At 31.3% G+C, this 22,530-nt stretch overlaps 1 long non-coding RNA gene across 1 annotated transcript in view; it reads right to left on the bottom strand.

The window, feature by feature from the left end:
• Nucleotides 1–22,530, bottom strand: part of LOC145239748 (uncharacterized) — a 399,144-nt gene that overhangs the window by 74,329 nt on the left and 302,285 nt on the right. Inside the window, exon 5 of the long non-coding RNA XR_013862374.1 lies at nt 15,186–15,202. This is a non-coding gene — a long non-coding RNA (uncharacterized LOC145239748). The remainder of the gene's footprint in view (nt 1–15,185; nt 15,203–22,530) is intronic.

Consider the following 22,530-nt stretch of genomic DNA (forward strand, 5'->3'; position numbering starts at 1 on the left):
AGATTCAGAGAGTTGAAGTTTGACCACCAAGAGCGAAGAGCCAGATAGCCAGGGAGCAGGCTGTACGAATAGAAAATGTAGACGAACTGCAGATCCTGTGAAAATCATTTGAGACAACTGTAATAAATTTATATGATAAAAATATAAAGTGTTGTTTTGTGGTTTCACAAGTAAGAACAGATGTCTCAATTGAATACTGCTGGTCGTTTCATGGTTTGCACGGAGCAGCAGGAAGATAGAAGAACTCTTCAAGAAAAAAGGTATGAAGCATATATTATTCTTATATATGAACTGTAAAATATTCCAGCGTGATATGTCTGATACAACATGACTCAGTTTACACGTCAATATCATGTCCTCCTGGCTGAACAACATACATACAATTTATACGTTTATCATCTGTCTGTTAAAAAAAACAATATCTCACATCCACTAGATAACACACATGACACGTTTTAATATACCACTCTGTTAATATAATATCCTATAATATACAACAATGTGACTGAAATATATCAGTATATTTAATTGCAGCTAATCGTTCATTTTCATTCATTTGAACTCGTTCAGTTTTCATTTCAGTCATATCACGCTACTACATTCCGTCACTGGGATTAAACTTTTTATGATGCCAATTACCAAAGTAATACTCTAACTTTTTTTTACTTGAAAATCATCACTTATCACAGGCAGGAAGCCAGTCAAGAATAAGGGTAAATAAGTGTTAGATAGTTGGTGAGATAACTCAATGATGATCAGTAATGGTGGAACTTGGGTAGGGCTTATTATTTAAGAGGACAGGTCAACAAAAACATTTACATTGGACTCGAAAATGACCAAGTTATAGTCAGCTAGGAAGCAGCTCTATGGTATCATGTTCGCATGATATCTTCTGTCTGTTACCTTTCTCAACATCATTTATCTTACTATTATTGTTATGTAGAGGGTGAGGACAAGAAATTAGAAATTTACTGATGTCATTTGTTTTACTCGGTGTTGTCCGGGATCAATGATTATTATTAACATCATTTTGCTTCATATTTTGCCAAAACTACTGGTAAGATCAGTGCTGTGAAGTCCTTCCCATATTAAAGTAGTATATTTTCTAAGTGAGAAAAAGAGAACAAAAAGATTTTGTTTTACTCGGCGTTGTCTTGGAGCAATAAAATTGTCAGTATCTATATATTAATACGATAGCGTGCATGTTATTTTCTGTGTCACGCTTACATTGGGGTATTTTAATTGTTATATACTTCCTTTTCTTGTCATAAATATTTTTATCAAGAATTCCTCATAAGTTTTGGTTTCGGTTTCATCTGATGGCACTTAGTCATCTATTTTTTTTTTTTAATGAATAATTTTATCAAGATTTCTTCATAAGTTTCGGTTTCGGTTTCGATTATGGCTGAAGGAACACAAGTTTTATATATATATTTTTTTTTCTCATAAATTTTTATTTTGGTTTCGACTCAAGCTAATGCACCCATGTCATATGGATATATTTTTTTTTATTTTTGGAATCGCAACTTTATAATATATAAAAATAGATAGACCATTATAATAATAATCTGCAAGAATGAAAATATCATATTTATGTGTACTTTATGAACGGGCTTAGCTGGGCGTTCATGCTAGCTTAGATAAATACTTTTGCAGTTTTTACAAAAAAGCTACAATAATATTAGAGCGTCTCCATTTACACTGAATATCTACAGAATGCCAACATCAGTATGCTACATATGAATGAGTCTCCTGTGGAATTTCCACAGGTTCCACTAGTTAAAATTAATGCATTATCTTTGCTAAGTGAAGGGGTATAACAGACAGTTTTGTTCTATTTGGCATTGTAAAAATTACAGTATTACATTTAAAAGGTATTGCTCCGATAAATAAATTACCGTATTATTTTTTCTACACATTAAATCAAGAGAGAGGAATGAGTTACACCTCTTACTGAAGATTTAATCTGAACAATACTTCAAGAATGCGAATTCGCCAATTCATCCAGCAAACAAGACCTGGATGGAATCTGTTCCCAATCCAAACTTGTTGCAGTTGATTTTCGCACTCATTATCTTTTACTAACGTGAAAGCACTTTCCTCACTACCTCGATGCCAGTCTTTTTGTCATGCTTTGTAGACATTGGTGATTGTGCAAATCCTGGTTTAAGCCCCACCAGGGAAGTCAGTTCTATGTAGGGCTAAACTTGCCACCAACTCACTTATGCCCTTTCCTTTGAACCACTACTTTACATGCTTAGTAAAGATAGGAGCAAACAATTGGCTTGGATATTGCCAACAACTATCAACACATTTCATTTACCTCCATAAATGCTGCTGGGTTTTTTACAGAATAAAGTTTCATTTCAAATCAGTACTATAGTAATATGACCAGGAATCGATTCTTAATCATACCTATGATTGAACACGTCCATTAGAATGAGTATAAACATGTGTGAGATTGATATCAGTAGGTATTTATATATAAGTTATGAAAACAATAGCAATTAAGCTGTATATCATTTTCCGTGCATCCCTGTAAGATCTGATCAGGCTAAAATATTTTAGTATTTTAGTCTGACGATTCTTTCAGAGATAAAACACAGAAAATCATGTGTAGCCTATATATATATATATATATATATATATATATATATATATATATATATATATATATATATATATATATAGAGAGAGAGAGAGAGAGAGAGTCTTGAAAGTTTTTTAACCTTGAAAACTATATACATAATCTTTATAACTTACTACCTAACTCTACTTACGTAGTGAGCACTATTGAAATAAATACTGCAAAATATACTGATATATAAAATATGATACCGTATTATTCCATGTATCCACATAAAATTTCATAATATATATGCATTATATATAAATTACGCTAATTGAAATTGATCTAGACGGAGAATAAAGTTTGTGTTCCATTTTTGTGTTCAGTAAAAGCTGTAGCTCAAAACCAAGAGGATATAGTTTCACAAGTTCAAAGCAAAGATATTCCAAAAGTAATAAATGACGTCTGTCATCAAATCATAGTCGTCGTTGTCGGTTATCAGGCGAAAAACGCTCTCCAAAATGGACACATTACAGACAGATGGAGGATGGTGGAGGGTTGTAATTTTGTGAGACGGCAGTTATAAACTTTTGGAAATATGTAGATCACATAAGAGAAATTGTTTCTCTCTCTCTCTCCAATATTGTATACGACTAGAATTTATTCAGCATTAATCTCTCGGACATTCAGAAGAAACTTACTTTTCATGGCAGTGTAATAACCGTTCTTTTCAATAACAACTTGTAATATCTAATGCACAGAAATGAGCAGTTGTACAAAAAAAAATGGCAAAATAAAACAGTTGTATTTTGATGATATTTTTCCCTTTATTTCTTCCGATGAAATATCTGAACAAGTTACCAAAAATCTGTACCAACTGGATGAATAACAAAATTACTTTGAAATGTCTACCAGCAGTTAGATCAATAGATAAAGAGACCGAGGTTCAATTCTTATACAAAAAACGTTCTTTACCTATTACTTCTGTTATTGTTAAAAAAACTTGTCAGACAGTGTGTGTTCAGTAGAAATTAACCAATAGATTTACATAATTTATGGATATTTATTGAACAAAATGCATTTAAAATAGAAGTTGGTGTATGCATACAATGTATCTATATTATTCAAAGTATACATCTAGAAATTTGTATTCAGAATCAACTGTTTCTATATTCAAATACATATTTTAAGCAAATGGATTCTTATCTACCATCACCACACTAAATTGAAATATCATTTGTGCTAAGACTAACATTCTTAAAGCATGGTTACAAAAATATTTTATGTTTGATTTAAAATAAAATTTGCCTAGTATTGATATATTCGTTTTAAAACCATTGTATCATTTTGCTTAGTGAAAAATAAATCTTAATAAGATTTTTTTTTTTTACATGGGGGTCAACACTTATCAAGGCCCGAAGGCCACTCAGGGATAAGGGTTATTGCGTGTACAGTAATCAATGAGATAGTATTGTAGTAATCATTAGTATTGAGGGTTTTGATAGAGTGTCTTACTTAAGGGGGCGGTTTGTCAGGAGTTTATGTTGGACTTGAAGACGTCCAAGTTGTAATCAGGTGGGAAACAGGCAATCAGCAGAGAGTTCCACTGGCGTGCAGTTCTGAAAAAGAAGCTTTGCTCATGGAATCTACGTTTGGATTTATTTATTTATTTGTTGTTTGTTACCCTTGACCATACTTTCCTTAAACCTATTTTTAATTATAACATTTGTGTTGTAAAATCAGTAATAAAAACATGTACAAAAGTAGGGACTCTTGAAATAAAATAAATCTGGTTTGCAAAAAAAAAAAGAAGATTACTATCGACTTGAGAATGCCACCTAACAAATGTTAATCATGTTTGATATTTAGATATGGGGATCTATTTGCTATGTTAATTAAATGTAACTCGTGTTCTAAAATGAAAGTAACCAGTATCTATACATTAATAGAATAGCATGCGTATTATTTATTTTGTGTGTGACGCTTACATCCGAGTGACTGTCGTTTTTTTTTTTTTTTTACATAGGCATCACCACATTATCAAGGCCAAGAGGCCACTCAAGGATAAGGGTTAAAGAGTGTACAGTAGAAATTGGACAATATAGTAATCATTAGTAATGAAAATTTGGTAAATTTGATAACTTATATGGAACGGCTCATCAAGAACTTATTTACGTTAGACTTGAACATAACCATATTGTAGTCAGCCGGAAAGCAGGAAAACGGAAGACAATTCCACGGGCGTCCAGTTCTAAGAAAGAAGCTTTGTTCGTGGAATCTACGTTTAGGTTTAGGCACAGATAAAGAGTGGGGGGAATTATTGATGCTGTTTTCAGCTAGACGAGTGTTTCTTGTGAAAGTTTGCCGAGGGGGAACCATAGATTGAAGCTCAGTCGAACACTTTCCATCAAAATAACGATACATCAGAGACAAACTCGCAACATCTCTTCTGTGAGATAGAGGTTGCAGGGAAGAGAAAGGGACATCTCTTACGAGGCTACAAAGTCTATTTTGAACTCTATCAAGGCAGGACAAGTCCTTTCTATCAGCTCCTGCCCAGATGTGGCAACAGTATTCCATCCTTGGACGTACCTGGCTCTTATATAGATAGAGAATAGCATCAGCAGTGAGATATCTACCAGATCGATAGAAAGATCCCACCATTTTTCCAGCGGCTTTGGCAACATATTTGATGTACGTGTTCCATTTAAGATCAGGAGTAATGGTCAAGCCCAAAAGCTTGTCAAAACTTGAGGCCTCCTGAAGACAAGAGCCATTCATTTCAATTGATGCCAGATGTGGATCAGAATGTTGATGATGTAAAGAGAGAAGCTTGGTTTTAGATGCATTAAAAGTAACCAGCTACTCCTTTCCCCATTGTACTACGTGCTCAAGATCAGAGGAGAGAGAATCGGAGAGAACTTGGTCGTTTACTGTCTTAGATGTGCTACCATAAATGGTAGTGTCGTCAGCATAAATGTCTACAAATGATGTAAGGATGTAATTTGGAAGATCATTAATGTAGATCAGGAAAAGAGTTGGGCCCAGGATGGACCCCTGAGGGACACTGGCATTAATACTGTGAGCTTCTGATTTTTGCCCCTCGACTACTACTCTTATGAACCTATCAGAAAGAAATGATTTAATAATTGTGAAGACATTTCCAGCTATACCATAGCTAGAGATCTTATGAAGTAAACCTTTATGCCATACCCTACCAAAGCCCTTAGATATGTCAAGAGCAATTGCCCTAGAAAGGTTGCCTCTGTCGAGAGATTTGCTAATCCTATGAGATATAACTGTAAGCACATCTGCTGTAGATCTAGCAGAACGGAAACCATATTGATTGTCACCAAGAAGGTTATTTTTGTTGAGATGGTTGATTACTTCTGTATTTAACACAGATTCCAGCAACTTACTCATGATGCACAATTAATTGTTATGGAATTCCAGTTCTTTTCATAAATAATTTTAACAAGAATTCTTCATAATTTTCGGTTTCGATTATAGCTTGAGGAACTCAAGTTTATATATATAAAAAAATTATATATTTATTTTTTTTTTCATAAGTTTTGGTTTCAATTTCGATTCAAGTTAATGCACCCAACTCATATGGATATGTTTTTATTTTTTTTTAAATCGCACCTTTATAATATATAGAAATCGATAGAACATTAACTCTATAATAATATATACGAAATCTGCAAGAATTGAATTATTATATTTAAGCATACTTTATGACCGGGAAACAATGGGCGTCCCTGCTAGTTATTATAACTATTATTTTATTTGTTATTTTCTACTAGCAAGACTCGTGGAAATTCTACAGAATGAGAAGTATCAACAAATGTTTTGATAAAGCTGATTTTTTTCTGTATAGCACAAAAAATAGTTTTTTCAACAACAACAACAACAAAAAATAACACTCAGCAAATATGTGTTTATTAATATTTCTATGAAAATAGTGTCCATCCTATTTTAAAATATTAATAAATATTTAGAAAATAATATTGCACTACATAGTTCAATACCAATAATAAAATCACATAGTACGAGACAATCTTTAAACCCTAACCTCTGAATATCAAAATTATTACTAGTTCTTTCTCACACCATTAAACAATGATGATATATTATAATAATATTCGAAAACGAAGCTACATCAAAGAGAGATTAATCTTATTCTGGTTCAGGGTTGCCAAATTAACCTTTTAAAATAAAAATTCGCAAATTTGGCCAATATTGAGGCAGTGTGGCCTTGAAAAATTGTATTTTGCCTTTGTCAAAGCGTAACGTACGGATTAACGAAAGAAGGAACAAGCGGAATATGATTTTCTATTTTGTACTTTTCTTTTTCAATATATCTTCCTCTATTTTTTTCAATATATCTTCCTCTATTTTTTCAATATATCTTCCTCTATTTTCTCTTTATTTTTTATTTCTCTCTATTTTTTTATACTTTTGTATATTTCTTCTATTTTTTTTCTCTATATACCTCTAGTATATTTTATTTTATTTCCAGGCTAATGTTTGAATATCATTTTTTTAATATATATATCTATATAACCTTGATCTTCTCCTCGCTTCTGATGAGAAGCATTAAGCTTAGGAATATCAGGGTTTAAATCGTTTTCTTTATATTTTACGTTTTTTCTTATTGGTTTGATAATCAGATAAATTTTATTTAACTTTCAATTGCCATAAATTGTTTCTTATCTTACATATTATTACTGAACCACAAAGTAAAAACAATCGATTACACTTATGTATAAAATATATATAATTCTAAAATTCGCTCTCCACACCTTTGTTTAATTATAGAAATCCATATATAAATGAAGAACACATAAAAATCAAATTATGTTAGTGTGAAAGCAGTTAATTCTACACTTGCATTTAGTTTCAGAAATATATTTATTGGCGATTTCTATTTCTATCTTTCATTAAAATAAATAAATACAGAAAAAAAAATCAGACGCTGAACACCTTTTATAGGATTTAAAGGATAGCAGGAGAACAAAAATAAGGCCTGCCTCATAATTAGGGCTAAAAATCGCTATCATATCTTTTTACAGAAAATAGCTGATAAAGGAAAAAGACAAAATTACAAAAAATAATACGTTACATGACTTGTCTACAATCACGTCCGCAAACTAAATATCCTTTGACTTGCTGAAAACAAACTTATTCTGTGCAGTCGGTTAGTTTCGTCAGTGTTTGATGCTTTGCATACTCATGCATTTTTGTCTCCACTAAAGCTTTACAAATTTATACAAATTACAATGTAATTGCTTTCTTTGAATCAAACACAAACGAACACAACAACTTCCATACTTTGTATATTTTAAATATTTCATTGTCCTTTCTTTTCATACAAACAAGTAATAATAAAAAAGACATGTCGACTCATTATGTTAGCATAAGCCATGATGCAAATGTTTAATTTATATAAATATTGATTATTCAATTTATAGAAATCAGAAGATAAAAATTTAATATTAAAACAAATATTTGTAATATTTCTTTTTATTGCTCGAGTTTTATTCAAATCGATAACATATTTGTGATATCAGAAATTGATTTAGACAGAAGATTTGGATTTTTTTAATCAACTTAGCATAAAAACCTGACCTCATAGAACGCAGTGCCGAATACATAAATTGTTTTTTTGTGAATTGTTCTAAAACTGAAAATTATTTCTGGTTTTAATACTTTATAGATTCCAATTTAGAATTTAAAGGCATACAGAGTAAAAATTTGTTGTCAATAATCTATTCAATGTTTTTTTACCATTTACTAGATGCTTTGCTATTAGGCTATATCAACCATTACTGGATTCTACGTGTTTTTTAACTGGATTTAAACGAACATGAAATAGGTTTAATGACACATTATATCCAAGATCAAATCCTACCACTCAGCGACAATAGACCTGAACAAAAATCACAGACATCCTTGATCCTAATCATAATATCGTCTCTAACATCAAAAGTGAAATCATCTATGCAATTTTTCAGTTATTCTTTTTTCTCTAGACTTGATTATTTTTATAGAATCCCACATTATGACACCTTTTGGGGTTTGAACAATCACCAAATTAGTTAATGGAAACTATAATATACAAACATTCTCGAGTCAAAACCAGTGCATTTTCCATTGGACATTGGACATTGGACATTAATAAACAGGACCTTGATAACAATTAATGAGACGAAATGGGCGGGGGGGGGGCAGTAAAAAAAAAAGTAATTTGTATTATGAGCATAGTGAAAAAGAACAAGTTCATACTCTCATTCGATCCCAAGCAACGCTGGGTCTTCCTGCTAGTTTATTATATGAAGAACGTTGATAAAAATCTGTCATGAATTCAGACTAGTATTAGCACCATTTCTTAAATTAAACTTGAACTACAGTTTCGAGAAAAATGCTTAGATAAGATAAACTACATTCAAAACCATTATTTAAACTGTCTCTTGGGATTTATTGTGAAAATAAATAAGTTTAGCTACCTTCTGCTTTTTAAACAATTTTCTGTTTCAACTTTCTCTTTATAGTAGGAACCGTTTGGTATTCGAACAGTGAAATATCAAAAAAGTGTTTAGTGAAATATCTTTTAAGTTTCCACGTATAGTTCTTGATAGATTTACCTTTTCTTCTGATTGATTCGCTGCATTCAAAACAAAAAGTTCTGAACTTATTACGAAACTTTAGAATTACCTTCTGATACAAAACATATTAATCAAACTGTCATTTGTATCCATGTCAGATACCTTTTTGTGAGGGAAAAAACCTTGAATAACATGTTTATACAACAAAAACAATATGTCATATAAATTTAGTCTAGCTTGTCAGTGATCACTCGTCTATTTAGTCAATATCTCTTATCGTCAAACAGATTCACCTGTTTTGCAACAGTGACAAAAATACTGTTTCTTTATGTAAATCCATAAAGAAAGATAAAATATCTCTACAGATTGCTTATATTCCATATACAATTCTTTGAAACTTTAGAAAACAGCCACCTATTTTGCAAAGTAAGTCGAAGAAACAATATTCCTTTCGTGAGAGAACTAATTATTTCTTTCAAACATGTAAAAAAAAGCGCTTCTGCTATCAGTATTAGTTTGCTAGTATCATACACTAAAGAAAGCATAAATAACGCATATCAGCTGAACGCCACGTTTGAGAAAAGAACAAGGAACACGGCCACATATATATCAGCTTAAATAATACAAACTTCAACACACAATGCACATTCTATAAAATTCATTGAACAGAGGTGACCTTTATCTGATAGAAAATTACAAGGTAGCAAGTGCATACCTTTTACTAAAGAAGTAAATGATCCAATTCTGTTGGAATCTGGTATACATATTTTATATCTTCTGCAACAGCATCCAGAATTCTAATGAATGTTTAGATTTCTTAAGAAAAACAATCAAAGGTTTTAATTATTTTTGTATGAGATTATGTGAAATTTTTCTTGAAAAGACATTTAAATTATGCCCTCAAAATATTAAAAATACAAAATTACTATTATGTCTAGAGCATATATATATATATATATATATATATATATATATATTTATATATATATATATAAGAGCAAATAGTTAATAAAACGTTAAAAACACTTTGAAAAAGAGTTAAAAACATATTTAATCTGGAAAGAAAACACTTAATCCGCAGAGTTTCGAAGAAATACTTTCCTTCTCATCAGAGGGTAGGAATTAGCAAAATGCGGGATCAAGTAAGATCTTTGATTTACTTGCAGTTTCATCAAATACTTTTGTATGCAAAATCCGATCTCGCATTTTGCTAATTCCTACCCTCTGATGAGAAGGAAAGTATTTCTTCGAAACTCCACGGATTAAGGACTGTCCACTTTTTAAGTGTTTCTTTTTCAGATTAAATATGTTTTTAACTCTTTTTCAAAGTGTTTTTTAACATGGTTTATTAACTATTTGCTCTTATTATAAGCTCTATCTCCTATTTGGTTTTATTGAGCTTTTACATCTGGTTGAGATTAATTCTTTAATATTCATAATATACTTTAGTTTTACCATCTTGGATCATTTTTGTAAATTTAATTGTAATTTTTATTTTATATATATATATATATATATATATATATATATATTGCAGATTAGTAAAATATTGATATTTCACTAAATATACATTACAACAAAATGAAAGTTATATCATCAAACGACTGCTTTAAGATTAGTTATTTCCCAAATGTTATTCAAATTTATGCGAGATTCACGAAGTTATGATATTTTATTCTTTACCGTGGAATTTTCACTGTCCATCGCTTTATTGTGGGTCTCTTAAAATGTTGTTTTATGACAAAAATATAATGTTTTATCATGCGAACTTTATTTTTTATTATATTTTTCTGTCAAAGAATAAAGAGAAAAAGCACATCCTAGGTACTAAGCCTTGAATAGATGAATTATTTATCGACATATACACCATTTTTAAATAACGTAAAACAACCTTTTGTCCCCCGATGAAGTCAATTGTTTGATCTCAAAAAGGAGTTATGGCTCTAGCAATATCAACTATGTTCTCCACAAGACATCCTTAAATAAATAGTAAATTGCTCTCCTCCCTCATAATCTTCTCTTTTTAATATTGACCAGAGATATTCAATGGAGTTAAGGTCTGGAGAACACGGTGGCCAGGTCATGAAAGTTTCTCCAAAGAAGCCCATAGATTCAAGGAAGGCTACAGTCGCTCTAACAGAATGGGCTGGTGCATTGTCATGCATAAAAAATCATCTGAAAGCAACGTGACAATGGTAGGTCATCTAGCCATGGTGACAAATGGCTATCCAAAATGGCCGTGTACGCATTGCTGATAAGTTTTACACCCTCTGGAACTTAGAATTGTCCAACCAACTTATCCCTAATGATTCCCTCCCAAAACATGATGACTCCACCTCCTCGTTGGCGATGAACTCTGTAAGTGGTTGGAATTTCGTTTGAGTTCCAAATTTTGGCCCATCCATCCGGATCGTCAAAAGTAGTACGAGTCTCATCTGTAAATAGGACATGTGAGAAATCCATTTTCATGTAATTCTGTGCCCAAGCCTTTCGTTATTCTCTATGTTGCTTGCTCAATGGAGGCCTTAGAATAGTTTTGATGTTCCTTGCCATCTCATTCAACACATTATATCGGGCCTGTCTGGATCTTGGAGCGATTCCAACTCTTGCAAAAATGGAAGCATTGGTGCTGTTTGGATTTCGGTTGACTTTCCTATGAAATATCCGAATATCACGATGTGAAAGGTTTCTCCTGATGCCCTTATCTTTTTTGTATTGGTGTTGATATTGTTCACAAATGAAGCCAAAGTTCTTGGATTGCTTTCCAGCTCCATAGCTAAATCTTTGATGGACAATCCTTCTTCGAGTCCAGCAACAATTCTTTACTTTAACCATTAATCGCCCCTTTTTTGTCATTTTAAAAGACCTGCAATAAAGCAATGGACAGTATAAATTACTTGATAATAAATAAAATGTCATAACTTCGTGAATATCGCATGGATTTGAATAAAATTTTGGGAAGTAACTAACCTTGAAACAGTCATTTGATGATACAATTTTCATTTTTATATTGCGTATATTTAGTGAAATATTGATATTTTACTAATCTGCAATAAAGCGATTGACACAGTTTATTTATATATATATATATATATATATATATATAGAGAGAGAGAGAGAGAGAGTTGTGTGTTCTTCCAAATAAAAAAAGACTTAACCTTTAACGTTTGTTTCAAGGTTATGAAAAAATAATTACAATACATCAAAAAACCTATTTTAACATCGAAAGCTCTTGGGTATAAAGTGAAGAATACAGAGTAAAGGGATTACAGATTGATCTCCTATATGACTCTACATATTATCAATGACAAAGATATAGGTAGTAACAACATTACAAGCATTTTGTATTCAGGTTGGCCACCGCTACGAATGAACATAGCGATGACATATCTGAATCTTCTGTGACAATTGAATATTTCTCTCAATATTAACGAGGATAACAAAAGTTGGATGGTTGTGTCTAGAGAATCTTTCACAATCAAAGTACAACAAACAGCTTGGATAAATATCATAATCACACTTTACAACAGTTAGGATATCAGCAAGAAAGAAGATATTTAACAATTAAGAATGTATATGGAGATCCACTCGGTCCTGAGAAATTGAATGCCTACTAAATACCGTCCTCTGTCTTCGGTCACTCTATACAGAGGTTTGTCAGAGACGCTGGCATAAGGATATTTTCCATCAGAAGTAAACCTTGACCAAATATTCAAAAACATGGTGTGCTGTCTCTTCAAGCCATCCAGTACGTCTCTCAGACTGCGAATAGGTATACCCCTCTATTAATCGAGGGTAGCTTCTAATCCCAAATAAGCAGTAAATAATGAGGAACTAACTAATAAAAAACAATGAGTAAAAATAAATCTACAAACTGGCAGGCCGGCATCTAGAATAAAAAAAGGCCCCTCCACCCGTTGATACACCAGGCAGGAAGAGGTAAGTAATAGTGTAAACCTTCTCTCCTTTGGAAATGGCAGATCAGAGATATTCAATGGGGTTAAGGTCTGGAGAACACGGTGGTCAGGTCATGAGAATTTTTCCAAAGAAACCGATAGATTCAAGGAAGGCTGCAGTCGCCCTAAAAGAATAGGATCAGCTACCAAGCCTTGATAAAAAGTTCCCTGTCCCCTTATCACCATCAACTTCAGCAACCAAAAATCAGAATATTCGAGGGTTAAAAGCCCAGCTGTGGTCAGTTGCATAAAGAACCTACTATAATTTTGTTACCACTATCTAGTTTGAAAAGTGGAGTAAAACTTCACACGTGATCTTAACCGAGATCAGAAAATGTAACCTTCATAAAAAGAGAAGAAATCTTGCTTTTCTGTTTAGAATAAAGTTGTACTTCTTCATTAAATTGTTAAAAAAATATTTTTATCACATTAAACTAGACTTAATTACATATATAAGGGAGGGAGGTCCAAAAAGACAGTTCCAAAAATAACCACAGCCTCAACATTCCCCATAATAGAACATGCTTATTAAAATCAGCTCAACGTTTTATATCTTATTAATGTTATTTAGAATTCAGCATTTTAAGAATGTTTTTCTATTGGCATATTGTACCAGTCACATAAAAACGAGAGTAATTTTTCTTATATATAAAAAAATTTAATTTTATATTTAAATCACAGTAATGTTGAATATGACATTGTTTCATAGCATTAATTAAACATAGGATTAAAATGCAGTATCTGTTGATAACATCAATATCTCTGTTATGTTTCTCAGATTATATTTCATTTGAAAAAAAATAATATTGCAAAAAATAAAACTATTGCAGTGAGGGTCTGCTGATATTTGTTCATTTTAAAATAACTTATTAATTTAATATATAAATTTATATAGCAGAAAAAAAAAATTAAAAAATTAATACAAAAGCACACTCACGTTATCCAATAAATATATATATTTATATATCTTTATTTGTTTTTACATAAGCAGTAACATGTTGCTACACAGTTATGAGCATGTTTCTATCAGCTAGTTACGTATAACTAGAGACCTCTTCAGGCGATACAGCTTATACGCAAGCAAAGTTTGCAAACTTTCTGTGTAGTAACATATTACTGCTTATGTAAAAATAAATAAGGAGTATACTCTGCTCTATTTCGGTATTGAGCACCCTTTTATTATTTTTTTAACAATTTAATGAAGAAGTACAACTTTATTCTAAACAGAAAAGCAAGATTTTTTTTTTCTTTTAATGAAGGTTACATTTTCTGATCTCGTTAAACTTCATTGGTTACTTAACTCCTGAAAAACAATAACCTCAGATTATATATATATATATAGGGATTTCTTTCTAATTTTGTAAAATATGTGACTCTTAGTAATAAAATAAATATAAAATGTCTATTTTACGAGGAAGGTCTTCAATATAAAAAACAAAAATCATTTGTAGTATTTTTTCTATCACAAGAAATGACATTAGTGGCATTTTCTCTATAAATTATGAAAATGGTATGTACAGAAATATATTACAATCTGTAGCTTATCTGAAATCAAATTGCCGGGTATTATGGATTGTGTAATTGAACTATTCTTAAGTATATAAGCGATAGTTTTTTTTGTTTTTTGTTTTTTTTTGCATAAATTTTATGAAAATGTTATTTAAATTCTTAAACGATGAAAATATAAACAAAGCAACAAAGATTATTAAAAGTATAACATCATTTAAGAAACCACAAGCAATTACTTGAAGAGCTGAAATTACAATTAATCTTTTAGCCAAAAAATATATAATCAACATAATTTATACAATTATTGAGGAATATATAGCGCAACTTACATAAAACTTAGAATATTTAGGACGCTTAGTAATTACAAGAATTACAGCATCGTTTATACTCTTTGTATTTTTATATAAGAATGTTAGTAGTGCACACCTACGTCAGCATTATATAACGATTTGGGTTTATTTAACAATGTTAGGTTTCTATAACAATGTTGGTTTTATATAAATATGTTCGTATTATATAAATATGACAATGTTGATTACTCACCGGTATGAACTTGAAAGCTACAAAACAAAGAGAGAAAAAAGCATTAGCATATATTCATTAATAATCTGAACATGCTCTGAATATTTATCAAAGTTGTAATATATTCAAATTTTGTTTTACTTTTGCTTGTTATTTAACAAGAAAAATATAAACTTTGTTAAAATAATTTTAATTCATTCATACCTGCGAGTTCGTGTTCTTCCCAACACAAACTAAGCTTCAACCTCTGTCCCATCGACGTAATGTTGCATTCCTCTGCCTATTCTACAAGTATTTTAATGGTGAATGCTCTGACGAACTACAAGCCCTACTTGTAATACCCTCGACAAACCCTACGTCGTAAATACCCCTGAGAAACCCGACAAGCAGCAAAATCCCACCCCTACACAGTAGAGATCCCTAGATGTAAGAAAGCTTTCTACTCTAATAGTTTCTTCCCCAGAACTGATAGACTTTGGAACACCTTTCGGGGATTCTGCTTTCCTAAGTGTACTGACATGCAGAAGTTCAAGTGTAATGTGAACAGATATCTCGCTGTTCAACTCCCTGCATAGTATCCCTGCAACTTATGTCCTCAATAGTAGTCCCATACATCACAGTGGCACTGTGCCTTGTTTGGGGTGAAAATGGAATTTAAAAAAGGAAGTGTCATGGGAATATCAAATACGAATTCAGGTTGAACATTTGTTGATTTGTTCTGAAATCTACCTAATAGAGTTAGGTCATTGCTTTGAATCTGACTAACAAATAAACTCGTTGAATCGACATTATCCATTTTGTATATGCAGTTTTTGTGTTTATTCAATAATACCTCATCTCATAAATATTTTGTGTTTCATCTCATAAATAGTCCGTGTTTCATAAATATACAGTGAAAAGATAGCAAAAATATTTCTAATCGTTATACTCTCCCACTAGCTACTCATTCTAGTTGTTATAGTAATGTTCTGAAGAGTACAACGACCAAAACGTTGTGAAAACGGAAGCAATTTATAAAGTGGCACAATGTTCTTTATACGATATATTTCCATATGATTTAAACTCGCCTTTTTTGTGTAAAATGCATATATGTGTACGAACAGAATTCAATGTTCAATTTCAAACATTTTTTAGCATGAATATAAAAAGTGCAAATGAACAACAATAATTCCACTGTTTTCTTTTATATGATAAGCATCTACCAAACTTTTTTTCTACGGCCTCCTAGCTCATTAAATTATATCCTTTGGAGACCAATCTGGCATTTTCATATTCACAATAATCTTCTTCCCATCTCTACACATACACACACACACATATATATATATATATATATATATATATATATATATGTGTGTGTGTGTTTTATATATATATATATCATTCCCTGAAGTTTCAAAAATATTTTTCTATATACAAATGGAATGAATTATATAAACCTTTTTGTAGATTTAATTATTGTGTTTTTATTCCGAGATAAAAACCAAACCATAAGAAAACAAGTTTCTCCAAAAATGACCAAATTGATACATAAAAACTTACAAACATGTATTTAAATAGAATATACTCAAGTCGACGGTTGTTGAAATTATGGTAAAAGAAATAGATTTGAATAAGGAGTGGCACCATTAATAACCGCCAATTTTCGATGAGAAAAAAAAAGCAGATTAATATATATTTTTTAAAAACATGCCGAATACTGAGATTGACTACATCTCTATTTCATTAAAGGTACGTAAAGATTTGTGTGTATACCTTTTAAAAATCATACACACATGTACCTACATTGTTTTACATGTCTATTATGATGAGTACGTAAACGTTTGTTTCCACTAAGACTTATTTTTCTATATGCTTCAATAACATAAAATACATAATTTGAAAACAGCTGTGATATAGATTTTTTTCTGAGAATAATTATAAATTTCAGAAAAAAAAGAGTAAAGTAAACAGTTCACACAATAGGTTTTGTTCTTAATTAATAAAATCACAACTTTTAAACAAAACTCGACTTGAATCACAAACATAGTTTACCATCATTGAGAGAGACTAATTCCAACGTTTCACTAACAATTCAATACTCTTTTGTGGGATGGTTAGTCTTTGACCTCAGAATATGCCCCAAGCTCGGCTTTAATGAAGAAAATCCCTGGAGCTTTCTTTTGAGGTCAGTGAACAGGCAGTAGTCGTTGAGTCGGATCTGGGGCATAGGGTAGTTTAAGAAGCAATTAAAAATGCAATTTATGTAGCTTTGCCATTATTGCACTTGTGACATGTTGTCTTGTCTCGAAAAAAAAAGTAAAGTACTCTTTACCGTTTATGATCATTTTAACGATTTTTTTCCTTAAAACGCACCAGTAATTCTATATAATATTCGCCATTGATGGTTCTTGCTTTCTCAGTGTAATTGATCTACAAAATACCTTGTGTATTCCAAAATATTGAGACCAAAATCTTGCCTACTCATGTTTGTATATTTAGTTGCTTTGAATGGCTTTCACTTGCTACTGTACACTCAGCTAACTACCAAATTGGATCCACCACGTCATTCTGGAGCTATGTTATATCCATTGTTATAAATGGTCGTAAAAAATTTTTGTTGCATTGACGTGGTTGCAAACAATGCAGTAAATCGTTAAAGCATTGTTTTTTTTTTTCATTGAATGTGCAATGTGTAGCAAAGGCGACAACCATTTTGAACACAGCTTTATCATTAATAAATTCTGATGTAAAATAATAAATACACTGTGTGAGATAGCAGAAGAGTTGAAGATATTTGAAGGCAATTTTAATTTACGATTTGCCAAAACGCATTTTATGGACAACTGCGGGCGATCTGAACGTTCAGCATCTTTTGTGTCTGGTGATTATAGATGATGATCTCTTAACGAACTAAGAGGGAGATATTAAAACTATGATATCATCCTTTTAACCAAGGAAAAATATTCAACTTCGGGGAGCATAATTTTGCTAGCATATAAAATGTATATTATAAAAAAAAAACTATATAAATATGTTTTATAAAGTTTTATACCTTTGTTTGCAAATTTGTTAAGATTTCCTTTATATTTAAAGAATCTATTCGCAATTTTTTCCCCAAAATATTTTATTTCATCATCAAATCATATATATGGGTGACAAGATGAACGAATCATAAAAATTACAATCTTTTCTCCTTTAAAAACTTTAGCATTTTATGCTTGTTCTCTGAGGTGTGATTTCAAACTGACAGATGACGAACCATTCTTTTTTAACAGAAGTGATAGATGAATATGCGCGCGTTAATATGATACATATGAGTTTTGATAGGGAGACAGATTATATATATATATATATATGTATATATGTGAAATATATAAAAAGCTGCTTAAATCCTACGTATGTGTTTTTCCTCCCAAATGATTTAAGGTACATCACTTGTCAAAACGCCCTCACAAATATTTATAAAAATAGTTTTATACCTCTCTTTTCTCATCTGAGATTATTTCTGACTTTTATAATTGTTCGATATGAAATTTAAATTGATGCTTAATCTTTAGGCATTTATTTTTTAAAAACAATACTCCGATATAAATTTATAATACATACTCTCGAATATGGCTAGAAAAATCCACTTTCCATCGCTAGAGAATAAAAGCTTATTTCACATGCATAAACAAACATGTTTCAAAGGTGTGAATGGCCAACGGTAAAAAAATTCCGAAATAAAGATGAATTTCCTACCCTGGTGGAGAGGCATTTCTCCATTTAATCCTCTATCTATAAAATTTAATGTAAAATGATCCCCTGTGTACGGGCTATTCTAGCATTTTAGGCCAGTTAACAAAAATCAAAACGTACAGATTTCATCTTCAATAGTAATTTGGTTCATTGTTCCTGCTAATCAGTTAGTTGTCTCAGTATGTTATTGCCTCTTTTTTATTTTTTATTATGTTTGCTGTCTTATAGTACTCGCTGGAATTTTTAATATGGCTTTAGAATACTTATTCATTGATTGAAGAAAATCAATTAGCAGTGTCTTTCGGCCAACTAGGAGTCGATAGGTGCATTGTGGTACTACTCTTAACAAAATAAGAAATTTTTAATATGGCTTTAGAATACTTATTCATTGATTGAAGAAAATCAATTAGCAGTGTCTTTCGGCCAACTAGGAGTCGATAGGTGCATTGTGGTACTACTCTTAACAAAATAAGAAATTTTTAATATGGCTTTAGAATACTTATTCATTGATTGAAGAAAATCAATTAGCAGTGTCTTTCGGCCAACTAGGAGTCGATAGGTGCATTGTGGTATTACTCTTAACAAAATAAGAAATTTTTAATATGGCTTTAGAATACTTATTCATTGATTGACATGGTCTGTCCTGTCTCTATATTCGTTTTAACGTTAAATAAAGATTCTGATAAAAATAATTAAAAAAAAACATTTTGCTTTTTATATTGTCTATACGAAGAAAAACAATTTTATCCTAATGAGGTTTGGCTATCAAATAAGGTTTGAGATTATGTACAGTAATCAGTGCTAGATTTAGAAGATGTGAGGGTATTCCACTTGTGATGCTGCTGCCAACCACCTAACATCACGACTCTATGATCATGAAAAGTACTTCAAGCAAAATAAAGTAAAGCTGACTTGGATACTGAGTAAATTTTTTTAAAGAACAACATATTCCTTTCATTGTTTTGACTCTCGAGTATATATCCGACACATTTTTAGACACAGTTAATCAACCGAGAACCACATCACTCTACATAAAAACATATAAGATATCAATGGATGTATACCTGAGAATCAAAACATGTTGCCATAGCCCTAATTATAACTTTTAGAGAATGCTGAGTAGTGAGCATTTATTAGCATGTAACTAGAGACATAGCTGTTGTACACTTGACCCTGAGTAAAAATTTGAAGATGAATGAAAAAGAAAGATAGGAAGAAGCTCACATGTAATCTGTACATGCAATATCAAACGTAAATCATATCCACAGACTAAATGTTGAGACTCACGATTTTGATAGGATGAAGTATATTTCAATATGAAAGATTGTCTAATTCAATGATAATTACACCTTCTCCAGATACACAAGAACCAGAAAAAAAAAGAAAACAAATAGCATTAGAATTATATCTCAAATAAGCAAAACGTGTTTACACAGAGATAAAAGATTTTTATTTTTTCTCCTGGTGTTTCCCCTATGTTATGCGTATTTGAAGTTTCGTTATATATCATATGTAAAAAAGCTTTCAAAAATTACAAGAAGAAAAGATTTTCTGAATATACTTTTTTATGAAATATTCATTCCAAACAGACGTAAGAGGGCTACTGTAAATTATGATGAATGTGATCCTTAACTATGGAGTTATAATATGAACACGCATCTTGTTTTGCATTAAAATTCCTGCGTGTTGGTACAGTCAATTCCAGTTTCTCCAAGAAAAGTGGTTTGGGGAAAGAATCTATGAAATTTGGAAACCTTTCAGCATTTGGAGACTTTTACAGAAGAGTTGGGAGTTGTCGAGTTTGTTGGGGATATTTATGTAGAGGGGACATAAGTGCAAAAAATTCGTTAGAGTACTTTCAATGAGGATATTTGTAAAACAAGTACATAGAATAAACATTGCAGTGACAGGAAAGAGGTTAGAGCTTGGTAGATAGTGTGGGACCTATTAGGCTAGAGATTAATATTTGGATCATGACTGAGAGAGAGACAGACAGACCAGACATGTGATCGATACACCATCCCAGATTTCACAACAATAATTCATACATGAGCGAATTGTATGTTGAATAATGTCACTCCCGGGTGACACCTTATTACTCGGGGTTGAAATTTCAATTGTTCAGTGTTATGAAATATGAAATATTTCACGGAGAAAAATGTTATTGAAATCGGATAAGTATCTAGAACAATAAAATATTAGAGAGGGCGACTTTAAAATAAGGTATGTGACTTGTCTGGTGCCAAGCAAAGATGTTATTCATCTCTTTGTAAAAAGAATTCTCTCGCATACGTTTATTTATCTCGTTTCATGAACTGTATTGAACATGTGTAACATACATGCACGCACCCACAAATGAACATTATATAATTACATGAACTCTAGAGGACACGATTGCCTATGTATACCAACTCTACATCTAATCACCCATATTCGGTGAAGAAAGCTATTATTCTAAGCATCTCAAAAAGATTATCTTATAACGAACAAATATTTAATAGTAAAAAAAAATGTTAAAATGAAGCACTAGCTAGATCAGATTTTGATAATGAGATTAAATATATAAAGCACGAACCTAATGAATCTAAGAGTAGCAGGGATAGAAAAAGAGCACTATCACATGTTATATCTTATAATGTGGCTATGGGTAATTCTAGACATAAAAATTCTAAAAACATTAAAATAGGCATTGATAACTCCGATCCAAAAGGAGTAAGTACTCCAAACAAACATCATGGAAATAAGAATGAGTAAAACAGACGTAGAGAGTGTATATGGTTTAATCTGCCTTACAGTACATATACCCAAAACAACTTGTCACAGGAATTCTACCAGATTTCTTGATGGAAACTTCTCTCAAGGTAATAATAGCCAAAACACTGAATATGAAACTCTCCATAACTGTAGAAACAAAAATGAATGTCCCTTGGATAATAAATGCCTCATTTCTGACATTATATATAAATGAAAGTAGTAGAACTAGGACATATATAGGTTTGACGGACTGTTAATTAAAGGACAGATTCCGCAAATGTAAAGAATCTTTAAAAATAAACAATAGAGGAAACTAATAAGAAGTCAACATCTTTAGCTAAGAGAACTATGTAAAAATAACATAGAATACAAATTAAAATGGTGAAGAAAATAAGTGCAAGAAAATATACACCTAATAAATCTGGACACTACAACCTTTGCACTCTCGAATTTTATCATATAGTAGTATCTAGGAAAACATTATTAAAGAGATGGATAGAACTGATACAATGCTGTTTGCATAGAAATAAGTATTTATTACCCCACCTAAAACTTGACTAAGTGAATTAGAGTTAAGTAATAATCAGTATTTTATTTCAGGAAAAAATAAAGAATAAAAAGTAAATAAATAAAAAGTGACAGGAAATAGAACAGCATTACCCAACACATAGTAGCCTCAGTTACAAAGTAGAATGAGAATAGAAAAGAATTCAATTTGCTTCAACGTCATTTATTTCCTCATTTTCCGACCACACATGACTTCTCTTATGGCTGTGACGTTCTAATGTGCTTGTGCTCTCAAAAGTCAGCTACGCATCTAACGCCATCTCTTTCCTTTTTATAGTCTTCTTTTTCCTTACTGTGATATCATTTCGCTCACGACTTGGTATTT

The sequence above is a fragment of the Euprymna scolopes genome, chromosome 2 (assembly GCF_053919585.1).
Source record: "Euprymna scolopes isolate OS-2025 chromosome 2, ASM5391958v1, whole genome shotgun sequence".
NCBI classification, from domain to species: Eukaryota; Metazoa; Mollusca; class Cephalopoda; order Sepiida; family Sepiolidae; genus Euprymna; species Euprymna scolopes.